Here is a 14962-nt window from a genome sequence, read left to right on the forward strand (position 1 = left end):
GTTGTTTAATGAGAGACAACTCCTACCAAACTGTGGCCCTTAACTACTGATTACTCTGGCCCCTAATTGCTGATTACTTTGTAGTGTTACCTAGTGGCTATTTAGGCTCAGGTTTGTCAGGTGAGCCTGAGTACTAATCCAGCTTTTCCCCGTTATTCATTTTCTTTTAGCTAAGGGCTTCCTCACACTCGCGATTGCAATATTGCCACAAGATAATAGCGGCAAAAATCGTAATTGTGTTCAGGCGATTTTTAAGCTTTAGCGCTGCATTTTCCTGCACATATAACATATGCAGACATACGAGCACAAAAACATACGCACATGCGTCAATACGCGGGCATACGTAATACGTTTTGGTGGTAATTCATTGGTCATACACTGCGATTGCACGCAAGTATAATACGATATGGTCTTGTTAGCCCCGCCTAATATTACTAAAAATCTAGGGGTTTTAGTTATTTGCATATGCTCAGCACTGGATGTTATCCTATGCTTCACAAACTTTTCAGTATTCTCATACATTAACCCCTTTCAATCCAGTTTTAGACCTCATCTGACATTAAGATTTCCCTGCATAGTTCCGATGTCAGGCAAGGTCCGACACTTGTTTCTAACAGTATGCACGACATATCTCTGTCGGAGGCTGTTCTGCTTTTATACGTTACAGTATGCCAAATGGCGCTCCAATGTCAGAGGCTGCTTCGCTTATGTATGTTACAGTATGCAGGACAGCTCTTGTCCGACATTAAGATTTCCCTGCGATGTGAGCCTAAGGCCAACACACGTTTCTAACAGTATGCAGGACAGCGCTCAGCTATCGGAGTCTGTTCTGCATACTGTTAGAAATATATGCAGAATAATCTCTGACAATGGAGCTATGTCCTGCACGCTGTAACCTACATAAAAAATAGCCACCAACATCAGACCTCTGTCCTGTATACTATAAGGGCTTGGACACACAGGCGCATCCAGGCACCGATGTAGGTCCCGAGAAAGAACACATGACCGGCTCCATTGCCGTTCACGTGTTCTTTCTTCCGGCGCTGCGGAGAGTCATCCGTAACTGCAGTGTGGCCATCTTCTTCATGCAGGAAGACGGGCACATCGGCGCCCGAATGCGTCCGTGTGACTAAGCACTAACATGCATGTCCAGAACAGCCACTCACATTGGAGCGCTGTTATGTATACTGTTAGAAACATGTGCTATACACATTGTATACAGTTATAAGACGTCTCTGTATGGCACTATATTACAGGGATATCTATCTATCTATCTATCTATCATTAGAGAATCTAGAGACGAGTAGTTTTATTATATAATTGTATGTTATATTAATATTCATATATTTACAGGATTATTACAAATCATCTTCCTGATATGAAACACTCATAACTCATGTTTAACTTTCAAAAAAATTGCTAATAAGATCATCATGACAGATCATTTTAATGTTTCTGTTGAGTAGTTCCAAGGAATCCACAATGTGCTTTTCCACCCCAAATAATTAAGAGCTGGGAGTGTGCGGGTGGCAGGGAAATGGATTGGAAAGGGGTTAACACTAAAGAATGTAGCCCTCCAGCTTTTATGTTTGTTTTCTACATGACATAGGTGGAGGGAGGAGTGTTAAAACGAGTAGCTAGTCAAGAAGAGCATTCCAAAAGAAGTCTTGGAGATATTAGGGTAAGTGATTTGAGTTCATTAATATATAACTGTTAAGGGGATTTAGGATTCACAGTTATTTTTTTCTTTAATATCTGTGCAGTAGAGTTTTATATCTGGCTTCTTTGATTGTAAGCTCTTATGGTAAAAATCATTTGTCTTCATTGTAGATCTGTATATTTGTTTTCATTATTTTTTATATAAATATTCATTTTATTTTTGTTGCTTCCTCTAATTACATTCCCTATAAAATAAGTCAGCGATATATATAAAAGAGTTTATGATTATTATTATTATAGGACAAGAGCAATACTATATGCAGATGCTTTACAATACAAAAATGTTATGTAGAAGAATGTATATGAGTCTTTCATGAGAATTTCATGCAGCAGCACCCCTCCCCAAAACATTAAGCTTCAGGAGTTCCTACCATTCTGAGTTTTTTTCCTTCTAAATCTTTCAGTAATACAATTTTTTAAAAACTTCACAGTGATTACGTATTGATTGGTGGTAAACCAGGTGCTGAGACCCCACACTAATTACTAAAATAAATAGGCAGAAGCACTCCTCTGAGGGCTCTGCGCCTTCCTCTTTTGTTGCTGCATGGAGTGGTCTGTGGGATCAATAGGAATAGGAAGTCAATGGAGTTGGTACACTGCTGGCAGATCACATGTAAATAGGCACTGCTCTCATATACTATATATAATAATATATCTACAACTCCAATTCCAAAAAAGTTGGGATACTGTAAATGTACATAAACATAAAAAAGTAATGATTTAGAATTCTCATATAACCATATTTTATAAGGTGAAAGTAAAACATGTTTCTATTTCAATTGTAAAAAAATCAACTTATTTAGGAAATTGATGGCAGCAACACATCTTAAAAAGTGTTAACAAAAGGCTGAAAAGGTAAGTGGTAGAGATGAGTGAACGTACTCGTTTCGAGTAATTACTCGATCGAGCACCGCGATTTTTGAGTACTTCAGTACTCGGATGAAAAGATGTGGGGGGCGGGGGGAGGCGTGGCAGCGCCAAGGGTAGCAGCGGGGAACAGGGGGGATCCCTCTCTCTCTCCCTCTCCCCCCACACTCCCCGCTGCAACCCCCCACTCACCCACGGCGCCCCCCGAATTTTTTCGCCCGAGTACAGAAGTACTCGAAAATCATGGTACTCGGGCGAAAAAGGGCCGTGGCCGAGTAGGTTCGCTCATCTCTAGTAAGTGGTACTAATGAAAAACAGCTGGAGGCTCAATTTATTTGATTGTATATAAAAAGGGGCATGTTAGGGAGGTAGAGTCTTTCAAAGCAAAGGTTCGCCAATCTGTGATAAACTGCACCTAAAAATTGTGGAACAATTTCAGAAAAATGTTTCTTAAAGGGGTAGTCCCATTGTGTGAAGTATATGTATGCACTTCAGTATGACCATTACAATGCTCTTTGTAATATACATTGTGCATTGTATATGAGCCATATATAAGTTATATACCTGCCTACAGGGGTGCCCCTCCCCCCCCCTCGTGTTGATAATCCCTTTGTCCTTGGATCTGACAAATTCTTCCAGCTGGCTTCTCCACTCGGGCATGCGCAGTAGAGCATCTCAGCCCGTAGACAAGCCTGTGTAGTTTGCGCATACACAGTATCGCGCTTCATTCTTGGACAGCCGCGATCATGATCAGAAGCATCCAGCAGTGACTCAAGTGGCAGAGGGTAACTATAGCAGCCTAGGGGGAGGTGCTGTCAATGTACTGGGTGGGGCGGGCTGTCAATGTACTGGCCAGGGGAGGGGGGGGTGGACTTTCAATGTACTTGTGGTGGTGGGGGGGGGTGCTGTCAATGTACTTGCAGGAGGGGTGTTGGGGGGGTTGTGCTGTCAATGTACTTGCGGGGATAGAGGGGCGGGCTGTCAATGTACTGGCCAGGGGTGATGGTTGGGGGGGGGGGGGGTGTCAACTCTTATGGGGGGAGGGTGAGTGGGGCTGTCATAACTTTTTGCAGTGGGGGTAGTGGGTGCTGTCATAACTTGTTGCACAGCAGGTGGGAGAGGGGCTGTCATAACTTTTCACACAGGGGGTGGGGCAGGGGGGCTGTCATAACTTGTTGCACGGGGATGGGGGTGGGGCAGCTGTCATAAGTTGTCACACATGGGTAGGAAAGTTGGGACTGTCATAACTTGTTGCTCGGAGGTGGGGGGTGGTAGTATTACTGGTGCAGCCACCCACCCACCTAGTGTAATCCTGCCTGTGCAGGGAGGTGAGGAGGTGAGCTGTAACTATTGTAAATGTTGGATCCTGTGTTATCTATATTTAGTTATCTCATCTCAGTGTAATCCTGCCGGTGCAGGGAGGGGAGGAGGTGAGCTGTGACTATTGTTAATGGTGGCTGCTGTTTTATCTGTATATAGGTTTCTCCTTTCAGTGTAATCTCACCTGTGCAGGGAGGGGAGGAGGTGAGCTGTGACTATTGTGAATCATGGGTCTGTGTTATCTATATATAAGTGTCTCATCTCAGTGAAATCCTGTCTGTGCAGGGAGGGGAGGGGGTGAGCTGTGACTATTGTGAATGGTTGGGGTGCTGACAACCAGTTGCCGTGGGTGGGGGTTAGGGTGAGGGGTGCTGACAACTAGTCGCTGTGGGAGGGAGGGGTGCTGACAAGTAGTCGCCGCGAGGAGAAGGGGTGCTGACAAGTAGTCAACGCAGGGGGGAGCTAACAAGTAGTTGGGGGGGGGGGGGTTCTAACAGCTAGTCACTGTGGGGGAAGGGTGCTGACAACTAGTTGCCATGTGGGGGGAGGGGTGCTGAAAAATAGTCACCGGGGGGAGGGCTGACAAATACTTGCCATGTGGAGTGATGCTGACAAGTAGTCACAGCAGCAAGGGGTGCGGACAACTAGTTGCCGTGGGGGTGTGTGCTGACAACTAGTTGCTAGCGGGGAGAGGTGGGAGGGGTGCCGATAAGTAATTGCCGCATGGGGAGGGGTGCCAACAAGCAGTAGCCATGGGGGGGAGGGGTGCTGACAACTAGTCACCGGGGAAAGAGAGTGAGGGGTGCTGATAACAAGTCACCATGGGGGTGAAGGGGGGGGGGGCTGTCAGTGTACTTGTTGCGTTGAGTATCCTTGTTTTACAGAGGGGTGGCTGCAGGAGATTTCTCTCCACACTCTCCCTTGCCCCTCTCGATTTACTTTACACAGCGGCCATTCAGTACTGAACGACTGCTGTTTACATTGAACTCTTATGGTGGAGGATTTTATCCTGAACCATCAGTGTATATAGACAGTCTCTCCTGGCCCTGCCCCCTCTAAGTACACTGTGCAGCAGAACATGTTGTGCTGTAGAGGGACTTAGAGGCAGCGGGGACTGGGCTGGGAGAGACTGTAGATTGGTTCAATAGAGGCGGGCGAGGCATGGGCGTGTCAAGGATGGGAGCTGTGCCAGACCAGGAAACCTGCTTTTTCACGTGTATGTGTCCTGCTGCCATCTGGAGCGCGCACACAGAAGAGGAAGAGCGCAGGGCCTTGTGGGAAGGCAGCACAATGGCGCCGTCTTTGAAAGCTGCATTGAACATCCAATATCAAAGTAAGAAACAGACATTACAGCTGATCTGCCTGACAGTTTGAGCCCCTGTATGCTGTTTGTTAGGATGCTTAGTTAAAGGCGTGGCTGGACAACCCGGCGTGGCTGGACAACCCCTTTAATATAAAATTGTGAAGACTTTAAATACCCCACCATCTACCATACATAATAGCATCAAAAGAGTCAGAGAATCTTATGAAATTTATGCATACAAAGGACAAAGCCAATGGTCAATATTGGATGCTCAAGATCTGCGGGCTCTGAGGCGTCACTACATGATTCTGTAATGCAAATCACTGCATTAGCTCAGGAATACTTCTATAAATCATTGTCTTTAAACACAGTGAGATCCACAAATGCAAGTTACAGTTGTATCATGCAAAGAAAAAGCCATGAGCCAACAGAATCTAGAAACACCAGCGTCTTCTCTGGGCCAAAGCTCATTTAAAATGAACTGAGGCAAAATAGAGAACTATTCTGTGATCATATGAATTAAAATTTTAAATTCTTTTTTGGAACCACAGACAGTTTCCTATGGGCTCTAGAGGAGAGGAACCATCCTGCTTGTTACCGAAATAGTGCACAGCTCAGAAGCCTGCATCTCTGATGGTGTGGGGTTACATTATTGCCCATAGCATAAGCAGCTTACACATCTTCAAAGGCACTATCAATGCTGAGCAATATATAGATGTTTTAGAACAACATATTCTCCCATTTACACAATGTCTCTTTCAGCGAAGACCTTTAATATTTCAGCAAGACAATTCTAAACCACATACTGCATCCATCACAACAGCATGGCTTCGCAAAAGAAGAGTCTGGATGCTGAACTGGCCTGCCTGCAGTCCAGACCTTTGCCCAATAGAAAATATTTTGAAATTAAAAATCTGGCAATGATGACCCAGGATTGTTGAGAAGCTAGAATCAACATTCCTCTCCCAAAACTCCAGCAATTGGTCTCACTTGCCAGATATTTTCAGATTGTTGTAAAAAGAAAAGAGGATGCTACACAGTGGCAGACACAGCCCTGTCCCAAATCTTATGAAATATGTTGTTGCCACGAATTTCTAATTGAGTGAATTTTCTGAAATAAAATGGAAGAATGTCTCCCTTTCACCTTCTGATATGTGTTCTATGTTCTGTTGTGAATTAAATAGTTAAATGCATTCTTTTGTTTTATACATTTTTGTGCATTTTATACAGCATCTCGGCTTTTTTGAAATTAGGGTTCTGTGTATGTATATATTATGCACACGGTAGGCACAGTACACATGGTATATTAACTATCTGGCTTACCCAAAATACTGGGGCACAGACAAATAGGGGCTTGAGTACACTAGAAGTTGAGGAGGAAGCAGTGGCTCAATGCAGGAGTAAAGACACTATAAGTCTGGAGCCAGGTGGAGGGTGGTAAGCGAAGTTATGCTGTGTGCAGAACCTTGCCAGGAGCTGTGAGTGATTGATGACATCAGCTGACAGGACAGATAAGAGATCAAAATTGCTACTGTTGATGAAAGGTTTCTCATAAAATTACAGTGAAGCCAGGTGCCTCACGTTCCTTCAATTCTCACTGTGCCTGGGGCATGTGCTCCGCAACACCCCTACCTCCCCCCCCCCCCCCCCCGCCCCACCACCACCACTAACCCCCTACCCCCTCAGCTATGCCCCTGTTGCCATTGGATAGATATATCAGTATGATTACCTACACACATACTTTTTTGTGGCTTTTTTTAGCTTGTAAGAAAGCCATGTTCAATAGCAGTTTTTCTTTTTTCTTTTTAAACAATCTCTTTTTATTGAGTGTAAACATGCAAAGAGGGATCTGTAAGCAGTTGGTCCTAATAACTAACAAATATATTTAATATTTAATAGTGAGTTAGGTTAAGAGCAACACTTGGACATATGTTGGCTCGAGTTGGCTTATTAGCTTACTTTCTCTAGATAGTTTAACCATGCTAGCCATAACTTCAAAAAGTTGAACCTTGTTCCCAATTCCCAGGCAGCAACTTTGTCTGTGACACCCTATCTACATTGAGGCAATGTGGGTACTTCTTTCTTTCTGAAGTATAGTGAGATGAGGAATTTTGCAGTGTAAATTAAGATGGTGGGCAAATAGTTTTTTAAAGGCCTGAATTGAGTGTTTCCACAAACACCTCATACGGAAAGAATGTGTAGGAGGTCCCACATACTTTGTTTACAGACTCATAGAATAGTACAGTTGGAAGGCACCTCCTGGGGCTTCTGGTACAACCTCCTGATCAGTGCAGAATTCACTAAATCATCCCAGACAGATATTTGTTCAGCCTTTGTTTGAAGAATTCCATTGAAGGAGAACTCCCCCCCCCCACCCCCTTATGTAGTAACCTGTTCCACTCATTGATCACCCTCACCGTCAGAAAGTTTTTTCTAATATCTAATATCGGTCCCCTCCCTTTCAGTTTCATCCCATTGCATCTGGTCTTTCGTTGTGCAAATGTGAATAGGGCTGATCCCTCTGCACTGTGACAACCCTTCAGATATTTGAAGACAGCTATTAATTCTCCTCTCAGCCTTCTTTTTTGCAAGCTCAACATTCCCAGATCCTTTAACCGTTCCTCATAGGATATGATTTGCAGACCGGTCACCATCTTGGTAACTCTTCTCTGAAATTGCTTCAGTTTGTTTGTCTTTTTTAAAGTGGGGTGCCCAGAATTGGACACAGTATTCCAGATGAGGTCTGACAAAGGAAGAGTAGAGGAGAATAATTACCTCACGTGATCCAGACTATGTTTCTCTTAATACGTCCCAGAATTGTGTTCGCCATTTTGGCTGCTGCATTACATTGTTGACTCATGTTCAGTCTATGATCTATTAGTATACCCAACTCTTTTTCACATGTGCTGCTGCTTAGCCCAATTCCTGCCATTCTGTATGTGCTTTTTTACATTTTTCTTTCCCAGATGTAGGATTTTGCGTTTCTTCTTGTTAAATATCATTCTGTTAGTCGACGCCCACGGTTCAAGTTTTTCTAGATCTTTTTGAATCCTCTCTCTTCCCTAGTGTTAGCTATACCTCCTAGCTTTGTGCCATCACAAATTTCATCAGCTTCCCTTCAATTCCCTCCTCCAGATCATTTATAAAAATGTTGAACAACACTGGGCCTAGGAAAGTGGTACCCCACTTGATACATTATTCCACTTGGATGTGCAGCCATTTATAACCACTCTTTGAGTACGATCACTCAGCCAGTTGTGAATCCACCTAACAGGTTCCTTGTCAATTCCATATTTAGTCAATTTTTCAATAAGTATAGTATGAGATACTTTGTAAAATGCTTTACTAAAGTCAAGATATACTATATCCACCGCATTTCCCTGATCAACCCAGTCGATGATTCTGTCATAAAAGAAAATTAGATTTGTCTGGCATGACTTGTTTGTTACTAACCCTCTGCTTAATTGCTCAATTTTTATCCAAGTACTTGCATACATGCTGTTTAATAATTTGTTCAAAGATATTTCCCGCTATAGAAGTCAGGTTTACTGTCCTGTAGTTCCCTGAATCCACCTTCTTCTCTTTTTTTGAAGATAAGGACAACAGTTGCCCTTTTCCAATTTTCTGGGACTTCTCTTGTTCTCCAGGAATTTTCAAAGATAAGGGCAAGTGGCTCAGCAATTTCCTCTTCTGTTTCCTTTAGTATCCTAGGATGTAATTCATCTGGACCTTGAGACTTGAATTCATTTAAGTTAACTGTTCTTGGTAGTCTATTAGCTAGGGTGGATAGGATCAATGAGGCATGGGCCAGAAGTGAGAGTTTAAGATGATCAGATGTTTTTTAGCCATAAGGATCTTAAGAGCTTAACCCTTTGCAATCCAATTTTGGATTCACGATTTCCTAGGGGGCTTTCTCTTTCTGCTATTTTACAATGGTGCCATCACCTGGCTAGAGCCCGTACTGCAGTATGTGATATGCCGAAGAGGCCCCCGACAACAGACCGGCCAGTAATATACAGTAAGAATACCCTGACGGACGTCTTTTGATATTGGAGCTGTACAGGCTTCAATAAGAATGTTGGAAGAAGTCAGACCGTGGTTTGGAAAGGGTTAATAGTGCCTTTCATAAATGGGCTAAGTGCTAAGAGATATGTTCAAAAAGAAGTCGTTGGACAATAAAAAGAATTGGTTATCTGGATTTAGGGTGACTTCACAAGAGCGCGTTTTTGTGCATGCATACACCCGAACAAAAACACACTTCTATTAGAACCAATGCACTCCCTATGGTATGTTCACATGTCCGTGTTTTACAGGTGCGTGCCTGTAAAGATAGGACATGCGTGCACCATAGGAAATGCACGCATTGTCTTCAATAGAGTCGCGGCTGCTGCTGGCGGCTCAATTAAAGACAATGATCTGCTGACACCCCTGAATTGTTTTTTAGGGAAGAGCTTTACATATAAGCTCTTCCCTGAAAAATAAGAATTTTGATGTAAAAAATTTTTTTTTAAAACTTCCCTTTCCACCACTGCCGTGTCCCCGATCGGATGAAGAACACATCTGCCGCATGCAGAGAGATTTCCTTCTTCCCCGCGAGGAAAAAGAATTCCCTGTTGCACCTGCCACATCTGTGACAGATGCAGCAAAGGTATTCTTCATGCCTGCGGGGAATAAAGAATTCCCTACCACAGCTGTCACAGATGACAGCCGCGGTAGGGGATCCAGCTGCCAGTATCCTGTAATTGTTTTTCAGGGAAGGGCTTTAAATATAATCCCTTCCCTGAAAAACAACAAAAAATGGTGATAAAAATAAAATTAAAAAAATACTCACATTTCTTCAGCTGCTGGAGCTCAGCCGCGTCCAGCCTGCTCTTCTCCTGCACTGCTCTGAGGAGTATTCAGCAGGCGGGGATTTAAAACCCCCATCTGTTGAATGGGCTGCCTCTGATTGGCTGAGCACTGTGACTAATCAGAGGCAGCTCTCAGCTATTGAATGGCAGCTGATGGATGCCTCTAAATTGGTCCCTGCGCTCAGCCAATCAGAGGCAACACTCACCCATTCATGAAGGGGTGAGTGCTGCTACCCATCCATCAAAGGCAATGCAATGTAAGTGTCTCATCAATCAGGAGGTTGTTGATAAAAAAAAAATACCTTCTTCCTGTCACTGGTGAACAAGGTGGGCTACATCTGGAAATAGATTTAGCATTGGTTCAGAAAAGCTCAATACTGATGGTGATCCCTGCCAAAGTTTGCTGGCAGTTGCATGCGGACATCTGAGCCTGACTGATGCAAGCTCAGAAGTTGCCTCTGTAAACTGATTATTTTCTTTTGTTGCTCCAGCACCAGTACCTGTAACCCAGAAAACTTCTTTTGAAAGCAGGAAAAAAATTCCTGGAGCTCTGTAACTTGCTTCTGCAGGGCAGTCACTACGAGCTCCATGTTTTGGGCCCCATTATTTTGTAACATCTGGCACTTGAAAGGAACCTAAGGTGTAGTAATAGAGATAGCCAGTAGTCTTTACCAGGAAGTCTCAGGTCGCGGTACAAATGGAGGAGGCAGGTAGCATTATCAGAAGGGAAGTTAGAGGTCAGTATCAGGAAGTCCCAGGTCGCTTGTTGTGGAGAAAGGGAAAAGGAGTTTGATCCCGGTTGTAAACACAATAATCACCCACTGGTGTAGTGGCAGGGTCAGGCTTTTAAAGTGAGCCTGATTAGAAGCAGGGCAAGGCCAGGACAGGAAGACGGGAATAGGATTTAACAAGAGCAATGACAATGCTAGCATCAGCAGATGAGCTTGTCCAGCAAGCTGGATAGCTCACTGGAGAGAGAAACCATCTGCAGCATGGAATGTCCTAAGTTCAAGTCCTGATACAAGGTCTCTATTAGAGAGGAGCGAGCATACTCGTCCGAGCTTGATACTCGTTCGAGTATTAGGGTGTTCGAGATGCTCGTGACGAGTACCACGCGATGTTCGGGTTACTTTCATTTTCTTCCCTGAGAAATTTGCGCGCTTTTCTGGCCAATAGAAAGACAGGGAAGGCATTACAACTTCCCCCTGCAACGTTCAAGCCCTATACCACCCCCCTGCAGTGAGTGGCTGGCGAGATTAGGTGTCACCCGAGTATTAAAATCTGCCCCTCCCGCGGCTCGCCACAGATGCATTCTGACATAGTTCAGGGAAAGTGTTGTTGATGCCGGAGCTGCTATAGGGAGAGTGTTAGGAGTGATTTTAGGTTTCAAGAACCCCAACGGTCCTTCTTAGGCCATAGAAATCGCAGATCGCACCTATGTGCGATCTGCGATTTCTGTTCTCTTCTCTATATGCGCTCAATGGGGCCGGCGGCAGCAGCGCCGACCCCATTGAGAACATATAGAAGACAAATCATTCTTCTCTGCCACAGCTGTAACAGCTGTGGCAGAGAAGAACAATGTTTGCCCATTGAATTCAATGGAGCCAGCAATACAGCAGGTTCCACTGAAAGCAATGGGCTGCCAGCGTGCACGGGATGAATTGTCGGGAAGGGCTTAAATATAGAAGCCCCTCCCTGCAAGTCATCCAGAAATGTGTTACAATAAAAATATATACCAGCGTATAAGGCGACGGGGCGTATAAGACGACCCCCCAACTGTCACCTTATACGCCGGTAATACAGCGGAGCAAAGAATAATAATCATTACTCACTTCACCGGGCGTTCTGCGGTGCTCCTGCAGGCTGTCGCTCCCTCCTGGTCCCCGGCAGAGCATTGCTTTCTCTACGAAGGGCTTTAAATCCCCGCCTCCAGAAACACACGTGCCTTCAGCCAATCACAGCGAATGACAATGATGTCATTGAATGGCTGTGATTGGCTGAAGGCACGTGTGTTTCTGGAGGCGGGGATTTCAACCACTGCGTCCAGAAAGCAATGCTCTGCCTGGGACCAGGAGGGAGCGACAGCCTGCAGGAGCACCGCAGAACGCCCGGTGAAGTGAGTAATGATTTTTATTCTTTGCTCCGCTGTATTACCGGCGTATAAGGTGACAGTTGGGGGGTCGTCTTATACGCCCCGTCGCCTTATACAACGGCATATATTTTTATTGTAACACATTTCTGGATGAATTGCAGGGAAGGGCTTATATATTTAAGCCCTTCCCGACAATTCATCCCGCGATCGCCGGCAGCCCATTGCTTTCAGTGGAACCTGCTGTATTGCTGGCTCCATTGAATTCAATGGGCTAACATCGTTCTTCTCTGAGGAGAACGACCTTTATGCTGATGGGGGGGGGGGGCACTCTTGCCGCTATTGTGGCTTAATAGTGGGACCTGGGAACTTGAGATGCAGCCCAACATGTAGCCCCTCGCCTGCCCTATCCGTTGCTGTGTCGTTCCCATCACTTTCTTGAATTGCCCCGATTTTCACAAACGAAAACCTTAGTGAGCATCGGCGATATACAAAAATGCTCAGGTCGCCCATTGACTTCAATGGGGTTCGTTACTCGAAACGAACCCTCGAGCATCGCGAAAAGTTCGTCCCGAGTAACGAGCACCCGAGCATTTTGGTGCTCGCTCATCTCTAGTCTCTATCAGTAAGATAAATAGTGTAAGGGATAGAGCCTTGTCTTGTAGTACCATTTTTGATGTGTATTCTAGCTGAGTGGTTAGAGTAAAAGGTAAAAAAAAAAGCCCTATTTAGCTGGTATGGGAAGCCACGTTTTATAAGTGAGCATCTCATGTATTCCCAGTTCACTCCGTTGAAAGCTTTTTCAGCATCCATCCCGAGAAGTACAATCAGTATTTTTTTTTGTTTTCGTATAATGAATAGCATTAATTATATGGGACATGTTAAGTTTACCCTCCCTGTTTGGCACAAAACCTCCTTGATTTGGGTGTATAATTTTAGTGAGTAGGGGGAAATGCATTGGGCAATGAGTTTTGCCCATAATTTGAGATCCGTGTTCAACAGAGAGTTATAATTGCTGCATAATCCTTTGGTATTTGGGTTAAAAAGACTTCTAAGGTTTGTTTATGGAGGTTTGCCTCCATTATAAGAGAATTGAAGAGCTTTGTGAAAATTGGAAGGAGTATCTTACAGAATTTCTTGCAGTATAAAATTGTTAAGTCATCTGGGCCTTGACTCTCCTCATTTAGGATGGAGACAAGAATTGCAGCCACCTCAGGGGTGGAGAATGGGTGCAATAAAATGGATAAATCCTTATCATACAGTTGTGGCAGTCTAAGAATCTTTAAGAATGCTAATGAGGCTCCAGGGATAGTGTTATGGAAAAATGGCGCAAGGTTATCATTATCAGATAAAGTTTTATATAAAGTTTTATAAAATTTCTCAAATTTCTTGGCTATATCTGCAGTAGACATGTCCATTGTTCTTGATGGATCTTTTATCTCATTCAATAAATTTTTATTCAAAGAAACATTGTACATATCATATGATTACAGAAAAGAAATTGCACTATGTTAATGGTGTTAGTCCATAACATCCAGTGTTAATTGTGCACATAACATTTTCTAGTTTCTTAGCTTTTTGTAAAAGGAAACACTTAATATATAAATCATATATATGTGAAATTTTTAAAAAAGGGTTATGAAACACAAAAATTAGAGGCAGGGGAGACCTGAGAGAGGGAGGTAAGGTTTAGGAAGGCGTGTGGAGGGGGAAATGTGGAGGGGTACAGGGGAGGAGGGGAGGATAAGGATACCACATTTTGTCAAATCTGAATATGCCTACACATTAGGTTTATATGGAGATCTTCTACAGACCCATTTTCAGTGTTATGTCCATTTCAGCATTTGTCAATTAAAGGCTATTCCTATTCTGTATATAGAGTAGCCAAGGAGTCCATGTATTTCTCAACAAGCTCCAAGTGTCGTTTTTGATTGAAAATAGTTTTTACAAAGTAGCTACGTTCAGTCACCATTTTTATAATGGTTCTGAGGATGGGTACATCTTGTGATCTCCAGTTTTTCAATTGCCGTAATTTGACTGATAAATGCAAATAAGAAAGATGGAACAATACCTGCACAGTGCCATCTATTGGATGGCAGCATTTCTTCAAATCAAACTGACTTTATAAGAAGTCTTATTAATGATTGGGAATGGGGAACTCAAGCCAGAAAACCATGCATAGGCAGACTGTTTTAGTGTGATTGCCCCTCATCAGTGTGCAGCAGGCTTCTCGCTTAGTTCGTGAGATGCCTATGATGTGGATCTGGTGCCGTGTCATATCTCCTCAAGAAGAGCACCCAAAAAGTGTGTGGATAAACCTAGCGGGTGAGTGGGTCAGGGGATGGCAAGAATGCAAAAATAATTATAATTTCCAAAAAAAGTGGTTTTATTGGGCAAAAGTGGAGAAACATAAACTTAGAATGTTTTTGGTATTGTTGTAATCGTACCGACCCGCAGAAAAAATGTATTGTCATTTATGCTGTTTGTTTTTTATTTTTATTTTTTTACAGCGTCACTCAATGTCAGAATTCATGTGTTTTCTCTCCCTGCATTCAAAAAATAAGTAATAAAAGTTTTACACTATATTTACAAAAAAAGTTTGGAACCATCCACCAAGACACATGTTGCTTGCATATCGCGTGCAAAGTCCAGAACAGTTGCTATTAAAGTTGTCAACTCTAAATTATGCAACAGATGGAACTGGAGCGGTAGCATTAGAAAAAGTATGTGCCTAGCTCCAAACTAAACATTAACCCCTTAAGGACCAAGCAATTTTCACTTTGCAAGAGCCATAACTCATTCACATAGCACTTG

At 43.5% G+C, this 14962-nt stretch overlaps 1 protein-coding gene across 1 annotated transcript in view; it reads left to right on the plus strand.

Moving 5' to 3' along the window:
• Positions 1-1601: 1601 nt before the first annotated feature.
• Positions 1602-14962, plus strand: part of LOC136621635 (flavin-containing monooxygenase 5-like) — a 72342-nt gene continuing 58981 nt past the window's right edge. The window contains exon 1 of the mRNA XM_066597269.1: positions 1602-1681. The gene's annotated coding sequence lies outside the window, so the exon portion shown is untranslated. The remainder of the gene's footprint in view (positions 1682-14962) is intronic.

This window comes from Eleutherodactylus coqui, chromosome 3 (assembly GCF_035609145.1).
Source record: "Eleutherodactylus coqui strain aEleCoq1 chromosome 3, aEleCoq1.hap1, whole genome shotgun sequence".
Taxonomy (NCBI): domain Eukaryota; kingdom Metazoa; phylum Chordata; class Amphibia; order Anura; family Eleutherodactylidae; genus Eleutherodactylus; species Eleutherodactylus coqui.